At 40.5% G+C, this 21,655-nt stretch overlaps 1 protein-coding gene across 8 annotated transcripts in view; it reads right to left on the bottom strand.

The window, feature by feature from the left end:
- SYTL5 (synaptotagmin like 5) overlaps positions 1–12,978 on the bottom strand; it is a 222,773-nt gene extending 209,795 nt beyond the window's left edge. For 2 of the 8 annotated variants that reach the window (XM_034949627.3, XM_034949623.3), the window contains exon 1: positions 12,719–12,974. The gene's annotated coding sequence lies outside the window, so the exon portion shown is untranslated. Of the gene's footprint in view, positions 1–11,950; positions 12,060–12,249; positions 12,350–12,718 lie in introns of those variants that run through there. The other 6 variants (XM_034949638.3, XM_034949637.3, XM_034949636.3 and 3 more) reach the window with 6 other exon arrangements.
- Positions 12,979–21,655: the final 8,677 nt, after the last annotated feature.

Raw genomic sequence — 21,655 nt, 5'->3', positions numbered from 1 at the left:
GTGATTCTTGCAAGCAGTGAGTTCAAGGCATTCAGTTCATTTGGAGCGCACTGGTGAAGGTTCTAATAGCTATTCTCCAGAATGACAGATGCTGAGCACCGTGAGGCAGCGGGGGCAAAGTGTTCACTAGAAACATCCTGCAGTGTGATTACTGGTACTTCTGGCCATGTAGCATCCAAACCACGTTCTCTGCCTCTCCCAGAAATTCCTTGAAGTACCATCCTCAGTTATTTGTTGCCATAAAATGATGCACAACAACCCTATAATTTCAGTGACATACAAAAATAAGCATTTAGTTATCCCATAAATCTGCAGAGTTCAGATGGCCTGGCTTTGGCTGATTTTGGCTGGGTTTGCTAATATATCTATAGTCAGCTGCAATTCAGCTTGCCTAAATGCCTGGAGATCAAGTGGCTGTTAGACAATCCAAGATAGCTTCAGCTTGGGTAACTTTCATGACTTGGCTCTGTACCACATGTCTCTCATCCTCCAGCAGGCTAGCTTTGGCTCTTGTCATCTTCCTGAAGTTGACAGAGGAACAAAAACAGAAGTAGAAGTGTGCACATGCTTTTTCAAGCCTCTATGTGCTTCATATCCACTAACATCTCCTTCACCAAAGCAAGTCACATAGTCAACCTCAGAATCAAGGGACATATAGATGTTATCCTTAGTGAGAGAAACTACAAAGTCACATGTCCAAAAGACAAGATTAGGGATGGAGACAATTGGGGCCATAAAAATCATACCACCTAATACCTTCAAATAAACTCTTCTGCTTAAACTGGGCAGAGGGGATTTAGTTGTTTTCAACTAAAAAACTTAAGTAATATACCCACACTGCTTGATCATCAGGGGTTGAAACTCACAGTCGTGGGAAAACTACACCAGAAAAAAATCTTGGAAAAGTGAATTGTTTGCCAAGCAAATGTAGTAACTGAATTAAGAATTCTATGATTGACCTCATAATCTTTGGTTTGCTCCTGCCCTCCCCTTTCTTATTTCCTTTTGTTGCCCTGCTGTCCCTTTCCTGGCCTTTTTCCTTAGAGTATAAAGAAGCAGAATGATAGCTATTTGCTAATAAATGCATTGAAAACATCTGAAAAAAACATCAGTAACAGTTAACAGGAGTTGCCGCTGAAGAGGGATATAAAAACATGAAAAGGTGGAAAGTAATTTTCACTGTGTGCTCTTTTATGTTTGAATTTTTTAATGTTACTGAATTATTCTTTTGGTGAAAAATTAGACAAAAAATTAGATAAGGAAATGGAAAGAGATAGATGAATAGACCAATAGTGAAACAAATTCTGTATGTAGCTATTGGTTTTACTTTTTTCTGTGCTTAGGAACTATAGGGCTAGCCATAGTTTGTGACAGAAATTCATGCCACTGGCCAAAAATAAGATTGGAGTTGTTTAGCTAAAAATTCATTACCATGAATCCATACAAATACAAATAAATTATTGAATAAATAAACACATAAATGAAGGAAGGAAGAGACAAATCTTAAAGGGCAGAAAAATTCTAAATAATTTTTGTAAATACCTTCAAGGAGGTGGAACATAATTCCTGATTCCTTAAATATGGGCATGCAGTATGGAAAGGGAGAAAAAAATGTGACTTTATGGTGGAGAAATATGACAGTCACTACTTCAGCCAGGTGATCAAGGTCAACATCAACAATGATAAGTTATGTTGATAGTATATACCCTTTATATGATGTTATGAGAATGGCACTCCTCCCAAAAATACAGAATCCCAGTCTAATCAGTAAAAAATATCAGACAAATCCCAGTTATGGACTTTCTATGAAATGTCCAACCAGTACTCTTTAAAACTCACAAGATCATCATAAACAAAGAAAATCTGAAAAAATGTTACAGCCAAAAGGAGCCTAAGGAGACATGAAGACTGCATGGGATCCTGGAACAGAATAAGGACATTAGGTAAAAATTCCGAAAATCTGAATAAAACACGAGCCTTAGTTAATGATGATGTATCAATATTGCTTCATCAGCTGTAGCAAATGTGCCATACTGATGTAAGATTTTAATAGGGTAAACTGGATATAGGTATACGTAACTCTCTACTATCTTCAAAATTTTTCTGCAAACCAAAACTGTTCTAAAAATAAAGTTTATTAAAAATCCATTACTAATTCTGAAAAAATAATTAAAATCAATCAATCAGTCATTCAACCAGTAGGTATTGTAGAAGATACAAGTAGCACTATCTAAACACCTAATCAGACTCATACAAACAGAAACTTCAAACTTGGAGCCAGGTGTTTGTGTAGCTCAGAAAACAGCCATCACAAGATCTATATAGCTCAGTAGTGAGCCCATTTGAAAGCAGCTATGGTACGAATAAATAACTATACCTGATCTGCATAATAAGTGTACAGTACTAGCTTTCCTGTATGCTTGAGCAGTCTTTTAATTTATGGAGAAGTCAGGAAAATGCTTCTTTTTCCTTATGTATTAAGATTGTGCTATCCCTGAAAGTAAGTGTTTTTAGTGGAAGGTTAGGAGGGGTGCGTGGGCTCCGCTCATTACAGCTCACCACAGTGTAAAGGTCTTAAATGAAACAAGACTCAGCTTGCCAAAGCCCACCTTATGCTGTTGTGTGGGAGCCATTAGGGAGTTATTCTAAAGTGGGCAACTCTTAGTGGAGAAGGAAGACTGATGAATCCAAGAGCAAGATCAGATCCTTTGAGAAGGAGGCAGGAGTTCCTAACGGAAGTATGGAGACTTGTCTGCAGAAAATTGAAAAGTAAAGTCCTCTTATGGCACACAGTAGAGTAGGTGCTCAATAAATGGTAGCTATTATTATTATTTAAAAAAAAAGATCTGTGAGGTAAGAATGGAAACTGAGATGGCTCTCCTACTCTCCATGAAAGGTTAGAGGTAACTGCTTTCTCTGTAGGCTGTGGGTTAGGTAATATTTGGTATTCAGTTTAAAATTATTTCCCACATCTGTTGTAGTTTCCTTTGCTTTGCTTAGAGCAAGTTTCTCAATCTGGGGTCCACGAACCCCCAAGAATATATCAGTAGAATTTAAAGAGTCCATGAACTTGGATGGGAAAAAAAATGACATCCTTATGTTCACTAATCTTTATCTGACATTTAATATTTCCTGCAAGTATGAATGTAAGCAACAAACCACAGTAGTATTAGCAGTACCCGTGACTGTCACCAAAGAAACAGATATTTTTCATATCATATTACAGTTATTGTAGATATCATGTAATATGTTTCATAATCATTACTACTTTAAAATTTAGGTCATTAGATCCACCGTTAGAGCTTGTTGCTTAATAACTTAATTAAAAAGTACATAGATTACTATACCACACAATTGCTTTTAATTTCTGATAACTATATTTCAATACAATTTGCTTCCTTTGCAATCCAGTGAGTTTGAGTTTATGTATTTAAGCCACCATTCTGATAAGGAGGTCACCGACTTCATCAAAGTTTCCAGGGCACAAATGATTTAAAGATTACAAATCCTGGCCCAAAATTCAAAAATCTGGTACAGTTTTACTGCTTTGTTTGGTGGCATTGTTAAGGAAAGCAAGGAGTAGGTTTGGAAGTATAAAGAAAAAGGTCATGTCAACTGCCTCCCTACTCACTACCATTTTACCCAACACACGCCTGTGCACGTGCACGCACGCACACACACACACGAAACAAGGAGGAATGTAGCCCCTGTGTGCTGTGCTGAGACAGCAGTAAAATAAGAGGTGGATTGCGCACAGCAAAGAGCAATGGGCAGCTTCAGGACATATAGAAGAATCACAGGCAAATGGACACAGGCGCAGAGAGGACACAACAAACTGTGTTTTTCTAAATATACTAGAGGATGTGACCCTGAAGGGCCGTAAGAAAAACGGAATCTTGTACCCTGCCATTCTAGTTGATTACAATATACTTAACAACACAAAAGAAAAAAATACATTACATGATGAGAAACATTGACTCTGAGAGCCATTAGTTTAGAGTGAGGGCTAGAGGAGGCTTTTCACTGAGGCTGTCCTTTGTTAGTACAGCATCTTTGTTGGTGATGGTTTCATTTCTTTAAATTATTACATAAAATCTGATGTATATAAAAGAATCTGTATCAATTTAAATAAGTTATAAAGAGTAATACTAAATGAGCCTTTATGAACCCATCACCGCATTCAAGACCCAGAACATCATCAATGTTAGTACCTCTACTGTCTGCTCCTACCTTATCCCATCTCTGTCTCCCCAGTACTATTCTGAATTTTGGGTTCACCTTGCTTTAGGATCTATCATGTGTGTATGATTCCTAAGAATGTGTTGTGTAGTATTGCTTTTTTTTGGGCTTTATAAAAACGATACCCAACTGCATGAAGTTTTTGGTGATTTTGTTAATAATATGCATCTGTGTTCTTGCATAGAGAAATGGTTAATTCATTTTTACTCTGTTGAAATAATAATTAATACCAAATTTATTTATCATTTTCCCATCAATGGACAATTAGATTATTTCAGAATTTTTGTATTATGAACCATGTTGCTATGGCCATTCCTAAGGAGAGTTCCTGCTTCACATGTAGGAGAATTTGTCTAGGTGATATACCTAGAAATAAAGTTGCTAGGTCATAGGGTATGCAAAATGTTCAACTTCACAAGACAGTACTAAATTTTCTTTTCCAGAATGGTACCAATTTGTAGTCCTATCAATAAAGTATGAGTTCCTATTGATCCACATTCATACAATAGTTGGAATTATCAGATCTCATGATGTATTTTCATCTTTGTACACCAAAGATAGTATTTTGCCTCATCATAGAAGGGACATAAAAATGTCAGCAAGTGCTAAAAAGTTTTGTCAGCATAGCTTACTTCAAGGTTACACAGAAGGTTATACAGAGGCTGAAACAAGGGTTTCAATGTAGGTAGTTTGTTTGGGGAAGTGATACTAGGGAATAGAAGTAGGAAATTCGGGAAAGGAAAAGAAGAGAGAAAACCAATACGGGAGTGTATTTTTGAGTTGGTCACAACTGTAAACAACTAGGGCGTAATCCTACTTAGTTAGACCCTCTGAGAATCTCTTGGAAACAAACACTATTAAAATGCAATTGAGAATTATCAGGCCAAGGATGGAGGAGGGACTATTTATCTTAGGTTCCCATCTCACATTAGTCAAGGGTTGGCTCTTGGGCCTTTAACTCCCTCACATTCCATAACACACATGTATGGGTACAAGAGTATTCCAACAGGCCTTCCTGTTGAAACATCAAAGAAGTCCTGGAGTGAGAAGTGAGATATTTGCTGTGAGGCTAAGGCAAGGCACTCTCTGGTTTTACCCACATAAAGCTGGTTAATGGACTAACGGCTTAATTAAATGGTAGGCTATAAGGCTGTGCAGTGAGGCACAAAAGATGTCCAATAGACATAGCTAGTAAGTGGCAGAGATGAAACTCAAACACATGTATCTATCACAGATCAAATATTAGGTACTTGGTACACAGCATGAAAACACTGTCCACTGCCTACCAATAGCCAACTCTACCTTTCATCTCTGCTGACAGAATGCCAATTGGTTTCAATAGCAGACAAAGATCTCTGTGGTAGAGCTGGCACAGTAGCTCCATGGTGCCACCACAGGCCCAGATTTCTTCTACCTTTCTGTTCCAGCATCTTTAATGCTAGCTTACATCCAGTCAGTCACTCCATGATCCAAGATGGCTCCAGGCATCATGCCTGCATTCAAGACTAACAGCAGGAGGAAGAAGGGGGAGGTACAAAAGGGCCCTCCTCCCAGCCAAGTCAAATCCCTTTAAGCAGGCTTCCTAGAAGTACCACACAACACAATTACCTCTCACTGGTGGAACTCAGTCATAGGTTCACACCTTGATACAAGGGATGCCAGGAAATAGAAACTATTTGCTAGATACATCATTACCAGTAATAAAACTGGTATTCTGCCACTAAGGGAGAAGGTGGGAATAGATATTGCATGGCAACTCAAAGTCCCTGCCACAATAGTCATTTGATTTAGAGCAGGTTTTTAATATACATATATCAGTCTTCTTATTTGTAAAATGGAAATTAACATGACTACCTCACAAAGTTGTTATGAGGAAAAATAAGATAATATAAATAAAATTGCACAGTGCCTGGTATGCAGAAAATACTTAATAAATGCTAGCTGGTATTAATTCACTTCGATGAGTCATCAGCATCAGGGCCTAGCTTTGAGCCAACCCCCAGATAACTGATCTTTATCAGTGTCCCTGCATTTATTAGGTTTGAGGGTGTTGGGTGCTGACTCACACCCACAACACTCATAAGTGTTTAAAGCTAGAGTGGCGGCTTAGTAATTTACAATGGGAGATATAACTGTCAGGGAGACCAGACACTCTGACCAGGTTATTCTCACCCCGAAGGCAATGAACATGTGGCATCCTAAGGCTGACTGCTGAGCATGAAGTCAGGAGAAACAGAATTAATTATATAGTTCAGATCTTTAATGGCATTGGGCTTGTTGTATCCATCTCCACAATTGGGCTTCTGTTATCTGGTGGTCAGAAGCTCAGGCTGGAAACATGACAGGTAACCTCTTCCCATTGACAGTGCTGGGAGGTGCATTACTGGAAAAATTCACCAAGAATGTGGAACATGTGGGAAAGCTATGAGGGTAAACTCAAAACAGTTATGGCATAGTACATCTATTCTTAATAGAAGCCCTATACATCTGGCATAACTTTGGAAAAGTTGTAAGTAAGGGAAATGCTTTAGCAAGACCCATTCTTTAGATAATAGGCCCAGAGTAAATGGGGCAGCTAGAAACCTGATTACATCTTTGTTTAAAATACTTATTGGATTACAAGTTGAATACCTTTTTAAGTTTAAAATAGAAATATTTTCACTGTTTCATATGGAGATATAAATAGAGCTTTAAGAACAATTTAAAATAACATAAAATGCTTTAAATTAAGCAAATAGAAAATCATAACCTATGTGTATACAATATACATGTACGTATATGTATGTGTGTGTATATATATCACCTATATATAGCACATATATATATATCAAATTTTCTAATAACAGTAACAAAATGTGAATTTTACTGATTTAATTCTATGAAGTCAGGTAAAATATTTTCTTCATATCCAATAATTTTGGGGAGGGGATACTCTTTGATGTAGCTCACTGTTGGTCTCGTGTAGAAACAACTGTGTGATTAAATTAGAAATAATTTAAAATTAATGTTTTAGGGGGGAAATTTGCAATGCCCCATGAAATCTCTAGAATGGTTAATCCTTTAAAAATCGCATATGAGAAGTATGCAACCAATCTCATAAAATCAGCTTTGAGCTTCTAGAAGAGCAAGCTGCAAAATAGCTCTATGATTGGAGAACAAACATGAATAGAGACTAATGGGCTGATGTGTAGCCTCTGTATTTATTCACTTCTATTTGTATGAGATTAAAAGAAATCCCAATACAGCATTTTCTCCCACTTTCTCATCCTTCGTCCTATTAACAGAAAAAGTAATTATGCTTGGCAAAAAGAAAAATGTAATGCTGGCCGGGCACAGTAGCTCAAACCTGTAATCCCAGCACTTTGGGAGGCCGAGGCAGGCAGATCACTTGAGGTCAGGAGTTCAAGACCAGCCTGGCCAACATACTGAAACCTCGTCTCTCCTAAAAATATTTTTTAAAAAAATTAGCTGGGTATGGTGGCAGACACCTGTAATCCCAGCTACTCGGAAGGCTGAGGCAGGAGAATCACTTGAACCTGGGAGGCAGAGGTTGCAGTGAGCTGAGATGGCGCCACTGCACTCCATCCCGGGCAACAGAGTGAGACTCTGTCCAAAAAAAAAAAAAAAAAAAGTAATGCTATCAGCAATTAGAATTACAAACTTCACATACAATGATGTATGTAATGACCCTGACTCATCCAATACCATAAAGTCTCAAAATGTCAGAGATACATGGTTTGCAATGTATCATCCCTACACCAGCAGCATCAACATCATCCAGGAACTTGTTAGAAAGGCAAATTCTTGGGCTCTACCCCGACACCTATGGAATCAGAAATTCTGGGGCTGGATCATAACAATCTGCTTTTAACAATTTCTCCAGGTGATTCCGATGTCCATTAAAGTTTGAGAACCACTCATATAGACAGAACCATGCTACTTCAAGTATGATCTGTAAACTGGTAACACTGAAATCACTAGGGGCTTGTTAGAACTGCAGAATCTCAGACCCCACCTAGACTTATTGGATTAGAATCTAAATTTTAATAAGGCCTCCAGGTGACTGGTGCGCACATTAAAGTTTGAGAAATGTCGTATTTGTCCAATGGTTTCTTTCATGGGCTGAATTGTGTCTCCCCCAAATTCACATGTTGAAGTCCCAGCCTTCAGGGGCTCTAAATATAACTATTTGGAGATAAGGCCTTTGACGAGGTAATCAAGTTAAAATTAGGTCTTTAGACTAGGCCCTGACACAATATATGACCAGCATCCTTATAAGAAGAGATTAGGACACAGACATTCACAGAGAAAAGACCGTAGTAAAGATACAGGGGGAAGATGGTCAGGTGCAAGTGAAGGAGAGAGGCCTCAGGATCAACCAACCCTTGATCTTGGACTTCCTGCCTCCAGAACTGTGAGAAGAAACATTTCTGTTGCTTAAATCACCCAGTCTGTGGTCCTTTGAATGGCAGCCCTAGCAAACTAATATAGTTTCCTAACTCAGGCACATGTTGGAGTCATCTAGGGAGTTTTTAAAATATTGATACCTGGGTTCCATTCCCAGAGGTTCCAATTTAAGTGGTCTGAGGATCAGCTCATAAATCTTGATTTTAAAAACCTCTCCAGCCAGGCATGGTGATTCAGGCTTGTAATCCCAGCACTTTGGGAGGCTGAGGCGGGTGGATCACCTGAGGTCAGGAATTGGAGACCAGCCTGGCTAACATGGTGAAACCCCGTCTCTACTAAAAATACAAAAATCAGCCGCGTGTGGTGGCAGGTGCCTGTAATCCCAGCTACTCGGGAGGCTGGAGCAGGAGAATCGCTTGAACCTGGGAGGCAGAGGTTGCAGTGAGCTGAGATCACGCCATTGCACTCCAGCCTGGGCAACAACAGTGAGACTCCATCTCAAAAAAAAAATAAAAACAGAAAACAAACAAACAAAAAAACCTCCCCAGGTAATTTTTAATGTGCAACAAAGTTTGAATACCACTGCTAATCTACTCCAGGGGTGTCCATTCTTTTGGATTACCTGGGCCACACTGGAAGAAGAATTGTCTTGGGCCACACATAAAATACACTAACACTAATGATAGCTGATGAGCTGAAAAAAAAATCGAAAAAAAATCTCATAATGTTTTAAGAAAGTTTACAAATTTGTGTTGAGCCACATTCAAAGCTGTCATGGGCTGCATGTGGCCTGCAAGCCACAGGTTGGACAAGCTTGATCTACTCCATTCTTTTCATTGATGAGAAATCTAAGACAATTGTAATTGTTAAATTTCAATCTCTTGATACTTGCTTATCTGATCTCCCACCATGATGTCCAAAAACTACCTTCTGTAAGTATTTGAGAGAATATTCTACTGGAAAAGAGAAAGTTAAATCAAAGCTGGCAATAATATACACTCTTTTCGTGCTTCAACTTTTTAAGTTTTAGTGTGTGTGTGTGCTAGGGACCATTTTGAACTATGTGTGTGTGTGTGGGGGGGGCGGTAGTACATCTTCCCCAGTACAGGTATAGAGAAGGTCCCCAAAGATAATCTGTTGAACCAAGTTGTCAGTGCCACTACCTCTCCCTAGGTTCTTCTTTTCCCTCTTGTTAAGTTTCCCTCCAGGCTCATAGGATCCAAATTAAAGACATTCAGATGCTGTAAACCAGCCTTCCAAGGCATTGGCAGCAAACCACTCATCAGTTTTTTTTTCCTCACTAAATCCTTTCCCATGTCCCTGTGAGGTTTTGAAGCTCCCAAACTCAACACTCCACTCAAAGGACAACTATTTACTGAATATTTACTCTTTTCCAGGAACTCGAGGGTTTGATCCATACTTAATAGAAACCCTATGAGATTACACACACACACACACACACACACACACACACACACACAGGCAAGGTGCAGTCTCTAAAAGTTAGCACACTCCATAAAAGTGATTTGGCACCCTTAAAATACCATATACCCATGTGGAGAGGGGAAATCTGCTCTAAATGTGTGCTTTTGCTACATTGATTAATATTTAGTATTTTACTTGGCCCGAACATTGATACGATCACAGGTTCAAAAAGACTTATTTTCTTGACAGTCTAGAAGACTTTCTGGTCAGTTCCCCAAATACATCACCTACCTGCCTCTCCCTGGCTGCCTTTCCACTATAGAAGCTGAAAAAACTGATACTTTCCCAGTCTCCTTTGCCACTAAGGGCAGCTATGTGCCCCAGATATTGCCAATGAGATAAAAGTAGGATTCTGTTAGATAAATTTGGGGAAGGATATTTTTTCTCTGATGAGAAAGTTGCATGAGGAAAAATACTCTGACCTTTTCCACCCCGTTTCCTGTCATTGAACATGGGATTAGGACCGAGTGTCTTGAGCTGTTAGAGCCATCTTGAAGCCATGAGGGTAAGACACTGACTCAGAACCCTGATATTGTTGGGTCACTGTATCAACTCCAGTTATCACCTACTGTCAGCCTTCTCTATTTTCTTTGTTTTTTTTTTTTTTCTTTAGAGACAGGGTCTTACCCTGTCACCCAAACTAGAATGTAGTGGTGCAATCATAGCTCATTGCAGCTTTAAAATCCTGGGCTCAAGGGATCCTCCCACCTCAGCCTCCTGTGTAGCTGGGACAACAGGCACATACTACTGCGCCCAGCTAAACTTCTGTAGTATTACAAGCCATGTTTAGTTGGCTTTTCTGTTACTTTCAGCAAAAAATAAATAAATAAAAATAAAAAATTAAATATTAAAGTTCACAACAATATATAGATTTTTTCAAATATAGAAAACTCTCATTTATTTAGAACACAGTGTATTCTGAGGATCCACACTTTGAGTACCATTGAATTAAATGACTTATCTTTTAGGAGTGAAGAGAAATAATGTGCAGGTGGATTTCAAGGAATGGTAAACCTAATCTGGACTGCCAAATTATTTTATTCATTCTTTTTTTTTCAACAGACCTTACTTTACTAGGCTCCAGGGATACAAAGATTAATAAGGCATTACCCTTGCTTCCAAATAAATTTTATTACTCTAAGCAAGATGGATATGTAAACCTAGAATCATAAGGTGGTAAGAGCTAAGATAGAAGTATGTAGAGTAGAGGAGTTATGTTATCAGAGAAGTGGGAAGCTTAACGGCTCCCCGGGGACGACATTGGAAGAGGATCATGGAAGCTTCCACTCAACTCTAAAAAATTATTCCTGTGATCTGACTAAACATGTAAGGTTTTATTAATTTTATTTCAAGGAGGGGTCTTTTCTATAATTATAGGTTATAAAACAAATGACAATTCAAGAAAGTTCGGGGACTAATCAACTGCCAGAAAAGATACCCCATCCATTTTTCTCTCCCACAAAGCAAGACAAAAACATGGTTTTGTGTGTGCATTTTGGGGTGGGGGTGGCAGGCATATCAGCAGGATTGTTTTCTGGAATAGAATACTTCTGTGTTGTGAATTAAGACCACTTGTTAACATTGCATCAAACCAAACAATTTGATGGTAAAGCAATCAGTTATCAATATGAACCACAAATTCATGCATTCTGGGAGATGCTCTCCTCTGCTCCTTTTAAGCAAAAATAACAATAATTAGTATTTACTTAATAGTCACAGAAACATTTTGCATTTAATGATAGAGAAAGGGGAAACATCTCCCCGCCACCACCACCAAAATGGTTTTTCTAAAAGAGGTTAACAGAAGGAGCTTCCTAACCTTAGAGGAGAAACTAACACGTAGTTTTGCACTGTTAAATCCTTATAAGAAACAGAATAGGTCCTCACTGGTTGTCTTGCAAGGGAATAATAGGCTTTGGAGCATATCTGAAAATAGAGAAAATAAAACCAGCAATAGTCTTCTAAAATTTTCCTGGAATACGATACTTTGAAAATAAAACATTCAATAGTGTCCTTCAATGAATTGTTTCAACATTGTGGCATTCACATTAATTGTGCCTCCGGAACATTTCGATTCAGTCAGTGATAACGAGACAGATATGCAACAACTGCAGTTACCTTAAGCGCTGGCATGTCCTGGGCTGGAGAGGGTTGTTCCAAGATCCCAACTCAGGCTACAGTAAAACATCTGCTACCTCGCAGAGAATGAAGAAGCCACTCTGGCAAAGGATCCCAGCTAAGCCCTCTGGCTCTCCTGTCCCCACCTCTAAGAATTACACCGGAGGAAAATGGGGGGGAGGAGGGAAATACACGAAACAAATAAAACATTCCTAGCTCCATAAACGCCGCATTCGGACATGTGAAGGTACCCGGTAAATTAAGAATATGGCCCCAGAGTTTTGTTTATCTGGGGTCTGAGCATAGATTTTATATTCTCTGTTGCGTTTTTTAAATCTAACTTTCTGTCTCCAATGGAGAGAGCCAGAGGGAGGAAGCAAAGGCAGACAGACACAGGCTGGAAGACCCCCTCCCCGCGAGTCCCCCAAACAGTAAGCATCAGAAGACGAGAAACTTGCCTGGCCCTCACCTAGACGGAGAGGCAGCTGGTCCAGCCTCAGGAGGGGGTCAGCCTGCTGGGATGAGTCGCTGAAGCTGGAGCTGAAATGCAGACCCCAGGCGGGAGGCAAAGTCCCGCTCCTAACCCAGGGGAGCAGAGTGACTCACGCGCTTGGCGTCCGCCTCTCGGCGCTGTGCGCCCCTCTCCCTCCCCACCCCCAGCAAGTACCAGGACCTAGTGCCTCGAGAGACGCGGTCTCCAGGCGCCCCATCCACGGGGCTCACAGCCGGATGCCCCCAGGCGGCGGCGCCAGAGTCGCGCCAGGCACAGCCCGCCCCTCAAGGCAGCCGCCCGCTGCCAAGGGGTGAAAGCCTCCTTCGTGGATCTCCCTCTTCTCGGCTCCCCGCCACCCCAGGACCCCATGACCCCGGGCTGACCATTTGAGCTCAACACACCTTTCATATACTACCTGGACGCCGCTTTGCAAAGTCCCTCCTGCAGGCTGTGCCAAACGGGCTTCAGGATGCACAGCCAGCCCCAGGACTTAACAACCGGTCTGCAAAGACCCCACCCCCGCCATCCTTGGTCTCCACCTTGTGGTGGCTCCGGAAGCCTCTCAGCCCAGAAACAGGTGCAGCTGGCTCCTCAAGATCCCAGGTGTATCCTTTTCCATAGGTCTTTCCTTTCCTCGGACCCTACCTTGCAGGAACTGTCACCCCCCACGCCCCCTCCACACACACACACCATGGCCCATCTGACACATCCACCTGCAAGGTGGATATGGCTATGCCCAAACCTCCCACAGTTTGTACCTACACCAGGAGTACCCCTACTGCTCACCACAGCCAAGGCACAAGTTACTCCCATCTCGTCTCCTAGGAGCCCCCTTCCTTGTGGAGGAGGCTGCAAGTCTCTCCTCTCTCATATCCCCCCTGGGTCTTGGAAAAGTACTGTGGGGAATGATGGGACCCTGGTGCCAGGGGTCACCTTCCTAATCTGACATGGAGTAAGAAAAGCCAAGGCTCCACCCAAACTGGTTTTGGTGGCAGTGCTTCGTTGGGACGGTCAAGATGTCCTGGGGTGCCAGGACTTAGAAGAGTTAATAGCTTCAGCAAACATGGCATGGGAATTCTGACTCACGACCTGGTGTGTTCTGGTAAAGGTCAACTTGTTCTGCTAGGAGGAGGGGTAGGGGTGATGAGCCCTCAGTCCTGCCTTCACCATATCAAAACTGGAAGGAAGAAAATGTATAAAAAGAGTTCCTTTAGCCCTGGCAAGGGCGAGGGATTATAGAGTTCAGAGAGAAAGAAACAAGAATAGGGAAGGGGTGGGCCATTTTCTCAACTTGAGGACAGCATTTTAGCTGTCAGACTTCTTATAACTCTGGTAAAGGATGGGGGTCCAATTTCAAAAAGTGGGCAATATCCCCTAACACTTGCCCTTTGTTGTCATCCCATTGCTTTCTTATACCATTATAAACTGAGATCTCCCCCATAATTGGATGCGTAGGGAATATAAGTTACTCATTTCAATGTACTAATAACCCAGCACATGACCTAACACATAGTGGAAAATAAAGCTTTATTGAAAGCTCAGAAGTCTACTATCCAGGACCTTCCTCCCCCTGTCTCTGGCTCCCACCTCTACTTTCCGTCTTTTTCCATTTCTTTACCTTTACTTTTCTTGCTTGTCTATACCTACTTCCCTGAATAATACCAGCCTTCAGTTTTTCTACCTCTATTTTCTAATTTTATAAGGCAGTGTTTCATTTCCTATTTTATTTGTTCTCTTTTTCTAAAGTCCCCCCAACTCTGCATTCTCTCCCAATGCCCTATTTTCAAGTTTAATTTTAATGAAGTGCCTTTCCTCGAACCCTACCTTGCAGGAAATATCACCCCCCCACCACCACCCCACACACACCTCTTTTTTGTTTGTTTTAAGGTTGGATCAAAATTCTTACCTATCAAAAATCTTACATTCCCCAGAGAGTGAGTGTGTGTGTGTGTGCGTGTGTGCCTCCAAGACAATGTGTCTTCTCGCGCAAAGCAATCAGTCATATATTACCAAAGCCATATCTTCATTAATTCATTCAACTCACATTTACTGTGCACCTAATGCATACTAGACATTGTGTTAGGTCCTAGGTTTATAGAAATGGATAAGGCAATGTGACTACCATCAAGAATGCCACAGACTGAGGGGTGGGGGAAGGGGAAGAGCTGATAATAAAGCAAAGTTACATAACAATGCTGTAAGAGAAATGTGTACAAAGGTGCTGTGGGAATAAGAAGGAAGCTCACAGTACTTCATGGAGGAGGCAGGAGGTGGTCAGGAAACATTTTATCAGAAGACGGCAATTGAACTGAGTCTTGAAAAACAATTAGGAGTTTTCCAGGAAGACAAGAAGGGAGAAATATATACAAGATGAGTAATTTACTTTGAATTTTATTATTTTTTTTTTTTTATTATACTTTAAGTTTTAGGGTACATGTGCACAACGTGCAGGTTTGTTACATATGTATACATGTGCCATGTTGGTGTGCTGCACCCATTAACTCGTCATTTAACATTAGGTATATCTCCTAATGCTATCCCTCCCCCCTCCCCCCACCCCACAACAGGCCCCAGTGTGTGATGTTCCCCTTCCTGTGTCCATGTGTTCTCATTGTTCAATTCCCACCTATGAGTGAGAACATGCAGTGTTTGGTTTTTTGCCCTTGCAATAGTTTGCTGAGAATGATGGTTTCCAGCTTCATCCATGTCCCTACAAAGGACATGAACTCATCCTTTTTTATGGCTGCATAGTATTCCATGGTGTATATGTGCCACATTTTCTTAATCCAGTCTATCATTGTTGGATATTTGGGTTGGTTCCAAGTCTTTGCTATTGTGAATAGTGCCGCAATAAACATACATGTGCATGTGTCTTTATAGCAGCATGATTTATAATCCTTTGGGTATATACCCAGTAATGGGATGGCGGGGTCGAATGGTATTTCTAGTTCTAGATCCCTGAGGAATCGCCACACTGACTTCCACAATGGTTGAACTAGTTTACAGTCCCACCAACAGTGTAAAAGTGTTCCTATTTCTCCACATCCTCTCCAGCACCTGTTGTTTCCTGACTTTTGAATGATTGCCATTCTAACTGGTGTGAGATGGTATCTCATTGTGGTTTTGATTTGCATTTCTCTGATGGCCAGTGATGGTGAGCATTTTTTCATGTGTTTTTTGGCTGCATAAATGAATTTTAATTTGAGTCTCCTTTCCCTTGTAATGGCATCATTATTAAGGCAGATGGTGTGTAACATTGTTCCAGAGTTAAAAGAGTTCTCTTTCCTGATAGCTCCAGGGACAATTCTTGGTTCTACTTGGATCATGTGTCCATCCCTGAAACAATTACCATGGCCAAGTAGGTAGTATATTCTGATTGGCTGGCCTGGGTCATGTGCCCACTCCTGGGTTTTTGTTCTTTTTTTTGTTTTTTTTTTTTTTTTTTGGCGGGGGGGAGAGAAACATAAATATAAATACCTTTCGGTTCCTGCCAGGAAAGATGTGAACAAAAGTAGCATGTCAATTATATGTATACAAGCATTTCTGACATAAAATGACATACTCGACTGAAAAATCTCTCATTTTTCAAAATCACACACTAAAACTAACAAAGCATAAGAGTTAAGGCAGATCACTCAAAACTTATGTACCTTTATAAGCAGAGCATTAACAATTTTTTAAAAATAATATATCAGGTGATGACTTGTGCACAGCTCAGACACACAGCTTGTTATGGCTAGAGGCCACCTCAGTAGATATTAAACATGCAAGAAACCAATAGAGAGGAAATTCTACTTGAGAGAGCTGAGACAATGCAGATGGAAGTGGAAGTCTAAGACAGAAAGGCTGCTATTAAGGTGGGCACAGGAAGAAGTACACTCAGCCTGAGGCAAGAATCATGCAAGGCTGAGGGTCTACTTCCTTGGAGAGGAAGCCCTGGGTGTAGAACCTCACTTTTAATTTTAAAACATAAATAAACCTAAAAGGGCTTTTGACGCTGCAGCAGCCAAATTGAGGGATTTTTCCTTTCATGCTGAAGGTTAAAATTCTACTTCAACCCAACGTCCACATGGTATTGACATTCTTCCCCTATTTCCTATTACATATACACTATTTGTTATAGATAATGAGTTATAGCAGAAGATATTGTGTATATTTGTTTATTACCTATCAAATATTTATCAGGCCCATGTAGTCTAATCTAGTCTCATGCTTTAAAATTCTAATTATTTGCTAATGACTCCCAAATTTATGCCTCTGGACTGGTTATTTCTCCTGAACTCCAGATACTTATCAAGCAACCTGTTGAGCAACCTGCTCAACATCCTTACCTGAATGGCAATAGGAATCTCAAACTTCCCTTATACAATACTCAACTCTTTCATTTGTTGCCTATTCTAGACATTTTACACAAATGGAATTATAAAATATGTGGGCCTTTGTGTGTGGCTTCTTTCACTGAGCATAATGTTTTCAAGGTCATCCATGTTGTAGCATGCATCAGAACTTCATTCCTTCTTATGATTGAATAATATGGGCCTACTTCTTAGAGAAGAACTTCAGTTTGGGAGTGTAGAGGAGAGACAGGAAGGATCTCTGAGAAAAGCTGCAGAGCGATGGCTTAATGGAGGTTGTGTTTTCCGGTTAGATAGTTGTCCCTCATATGAATCCTGTGCTTGCCTTGCATCCTGTGAGAGCCTCAGGCCCAGCTGCAGGCTTGTCTGCTGGCAGGGTAGTGTCAGCAGTCCTGGCTTTTTGCTTAATGACAATGCTGCATCAATGCCTCTTCCTGCAATTGCTTCTACAACAGCTTCTATGAGGTAAGATCTTTGGGATGCCCTGATCCCCTGAGGGAGATTCATGGCAGAGCACCTGGGGTCTGGTTCCATCTGCTCCCAAGGTAAGATGAACTTGGATCCATGGGATAGTCCCAAGGGATCCCCTCAAAATCAGTGGTTAGACAATGGTGGAGTCATTCAGTCAACATGTGGTTTGTGATAGTCCTCTCTATTTATACAATAAATCTTTGTGAAGCACCCACTTTGGCACCAGGATGCTAAGCTGTGCTGAGGAGTCAGTCATCCTGTGGTCCTGCACTAAGTGCTCCTTCCAGTCTCAATACTTTTGTAATTCTCTTCTTTCAAAGGAACTTGCAAACCCTGATAGATCAAAAAGAGAAAAGTTACTTTCTTTGCCTCCCCTAACTGATGATCTCCTGGGGAAGATTACACAGAGTAGGGGCTCTGAAGCCCCCTCCACACACAAAAAAACAAAATCCCAGGAGTGGGCACATGACCCAGGCCAGCCAATAAGAATACACTACCTGCCTGGCCATGGTAATTGTTTCAGAGATGGACACATGATCCAAGCAGAACCAATCAGGATTATCCCTGGAGCTTTCAGGAAAGAGAATTCTTAACTCTGGAGCAAAGTTATACACCATCTGCCTTAAAAATGATGCCATTACATGTAAAAGGAGATGCAAATTAGAATTCAAAGTGAATTATTCATCTTCTATATATTTCTCCCTTCTTGTCTTCCTGGAAAACTCCTAGTTGTTTTTCAAGACTCAGTTTAATTGTCATCTTCTGGTGAAATGTTTCCTGACTGCCTCCTTCAAAAGTCGTGTATTACTGAGGTCTTCTTTTACTACTTTATTTTGAATGGCAACTCTCCCACCTTATCCCTTATTCCTGCTTAATTTTTCCAATTGTCCTTATCACTATCTGACATACTAAATATCATATTCATTTATGTCTTTATTTTCTGTCTCCCACTTGTAGAATATAAACTATGAAAGTATGAATTCTGTTTTATTCAATGCTGTATCCCCAATGCCTAGAACACTATCTGGCCTGTGGTAGGCACTAAGGAAATATTTGAGTGCATATTTGCCTACTGTGCACCAGGCACTGTTCTAGGCATTATGAATAAGACAGTAAATAAAAGAGGTAAGCCCCTCCCTCACCATTGTGTGTGTGTGTGTGTGTGTGTGTGTGTGTGTGTCTTTGTGTGTGACCAATCCCCAAATATTAACTTATAGAAAGCAAGACTTGTTTCAGTTTCATTCAGCCTATTCTGTATGGACAAGCACAACTCTTATGCTTAGGAGAACAAATACTGAATATGATATAATGAAGATTTGCTTACATATTTACCTATATTTGCAAATTATATAAATTCTCTCTGAAGTGTTGCTTGTTTTTTTTAAATTTGAAAAGCCCATATAATCATTATCTGATTCAATTCAACCCTTTCTTCATTGGTAGATAGTTCTATAACATCTTGGCATTAAACCATTACAAGCTGACTGTAAATCTGTTTTGTTATGGAAATATTTCATTCTCATAGGTACCCAATATATTAAAAAAAGGTCTCACAAGTAAAATTACAATGAAGCTGCATGGCACTAAAATAACACGATCATAATTATGAAGTAGCACACCAGTGTCATGGGGCAGCACATAATTAAATGGCAAATGAAATAGGGAGAGAGGATGTGTTGTGAACTCAGACATGGACAAATAAATGGTGACTGGAGTGTCTGGTTCTAAGGATTAGGCATTTTGCATTTTGCATTTTCAGTGAGCATTTTCAGCTCACTGAATCTAGCACCTTCAGGGTTGGGTGTTAACAGATTGGAACAAAGCACTTAAATTTCTGAGCCTAAGTTTCCTAATCAGTTAAGTGAGCATGATAATACCTACCTTATCTTTTAGGGCTGTTAGAAGAAATATCAAAGATTTATGTAGGCTGGGCATGGTAGCTCAAGCCTGAGCCTCATTAGCTCAGCTAATCAGGAGGCTGAGGCAAGAGGATGCTTGAGCTGAGGAGTTCAGGGCTGCAATGAGCTATGATTGCGCCACTGCACTGTACCCTGGGCGACCTAATAAGGCCCGTCTCTAAAATAACAATAATAATAAAGATTAATAATAATAAATGATGTATAATAGATTAATGCTTTTTCTTTATTACTGGGAATAATTGAATTTTTCTACAAATAATACTTCTTATATTTTCTTCCTTGGTATGTTATAAGATTCTTATTCAAAATTCTACGTTGTCTCAAGTATTCTTACTGCAAACCAAAGTTTTAATGAATGTGATTTTGTGGATACTTAGTACTTTTCAATATATCGATACACAAGTATTTTTAAGTACCTACTAAGTGCTGGGTCCTGAAAGAATGTGGGCTCTTAGGTGAGATTGCCCAGGATTGAGTCTCCACTCCACTATTTATTAGCCATGTCCCATCTCTGGTTTCTGATTCCTCATCTGTAAAAAAGAGAAATAATCAGAGTAATTATTCACAGAATTCTCATGAAGTTTAAATAAGATAATCTACATAAGTACTTAGCACAGTGCTTGACACATTATAATCATTGAATGAATGCCTAGCTGTTATTATCTTGTCCTATAAGTATAGCTGCATAGAGGAAGGATATAAAATAAATGGAAAGAATTATTCCTGTCTCTAAGAAATTAATAATCTATTTCAGAAGAAACGGACTATATTAAAGAACTAGAGAGAAATCACAAGATAATTATATTAGTTAAGCGTTTTTATTTGCAAGCAACAGAAATTAACTTTGCTTTATTTAAGAAAAAAAGATTGAGTGCTGGAACAAATTCATTTTAATGATTCAGGAGGGTTCCACAGACTCAAAAAACAAGTTCAACCATCAAGCCTTGACAAGGACAAGAAGCAAGTCAGCTCCTGAAATTTGGCAACTAGAACAAAGTATGAATTCTATGGCCCCCTGAGTTCAGGCAGTGCTAAAGTCTGAATGTTTGTGTCCCCCCACATTCATATGTTGAAACCTAATACCCCATGTGATAATATTAGGAGGTGGGGCAATTGGGAGGTGATTAGGCTATGAGGGTGGAGCCCTCCTGAATGGGATCAGTACCTTACAAAAGAGACCCTAGAGAGTTGCCTTGCCCCTTCCCCCACGTGAGGACACAACTTGAAGGCACTATCTCTGAGGAAGAAGGCCCTTGCCAGAGACCAGATTTTTTTTTTTTTGAGACAGAGTTTCACTTTGTTGTCCAGGCTGCAGTGCAGTGGCGGGTGATCTTGGCTCACTGCAACCTCTGCCTCCCAGGTTCAAGCAATTCTCTTGCCTCAGCCTCCTGAGTAGCTGAGATTACGGGTACCCACCTCCACACCCAGTTGATTTTTTCTATTTTAGTGGAGATGGGGTTTCACCATCTTGCCCAGGCTGGTCTCAAACTCCTGAGCTCAGGCAATCTGCCTGTCTTGGCCTCCCAAAGTGTTAGGATTACAGGCGTGAGCCACCGTGCCCAGCCTCCAGACACCAAATTTGGCAGCACCTTGACTTTGCAGCCTCCAGAATTGTGAACAATAAATTCCTGTTGTTTATAAGCTACCCAGTTTATAGTACTTATGGTGTAGCAGCCTGAGCAGGCTATGACAGCCAGTAAGGTGACTTCAGCTCCAACATCTCCCAGTCTCTGGGGCTCTGTGTCTCAAGTTTCACAGTTTCAGGAGGGAGAAACTGATCGGTTCAGCTCATGTCAGTTTTTAACTTCCATGTTGATTAATTGTCATACTCTCACATGAGACATGTATTTGGCCCCTTGTTAACTCTCTGCCCTCTGCCCTCTTTTTTTTTTTTTTTTTGAGATGGAGTCTGGCTCTGTTGTCCAGGCTGGAGTGCAGTGGCATGATCTCAGCTCACTGCAACCTCCGCTTCCCGGATTCAAGTGATTCTTCTGCCTCAGCCTTCCAAATAGCTGGGACTACAGGTGTCTGACACCACGCCCGGATAATTTTTGTATTTTTAGTAGAGATGGGGTTTCGCCATATTGGCCAGGCTGGTCTCGAACTCCTGACCTTGTGATCTGCCCACCTCGGCCTCACAAAGTGCTGGGATTATGGACATGAGCCAC

Source organism: Pan paniscus, chromosome X (genome assembly GCF_029289425.2).
Source record: "Pan paniscus chromosome X, NHGRI_mPanPan1-v2.0_pri, whole genome shotgun sequence".
Classification (NCBI taxonomy): Eukaryota; Metazoa; Chordata; class Mammalia; order Primates; family Hominidae; genus Pan; species Pan paniscus.
This window is presented reverse-complemented; position numbering and strand designations above follow the sequence as displayed.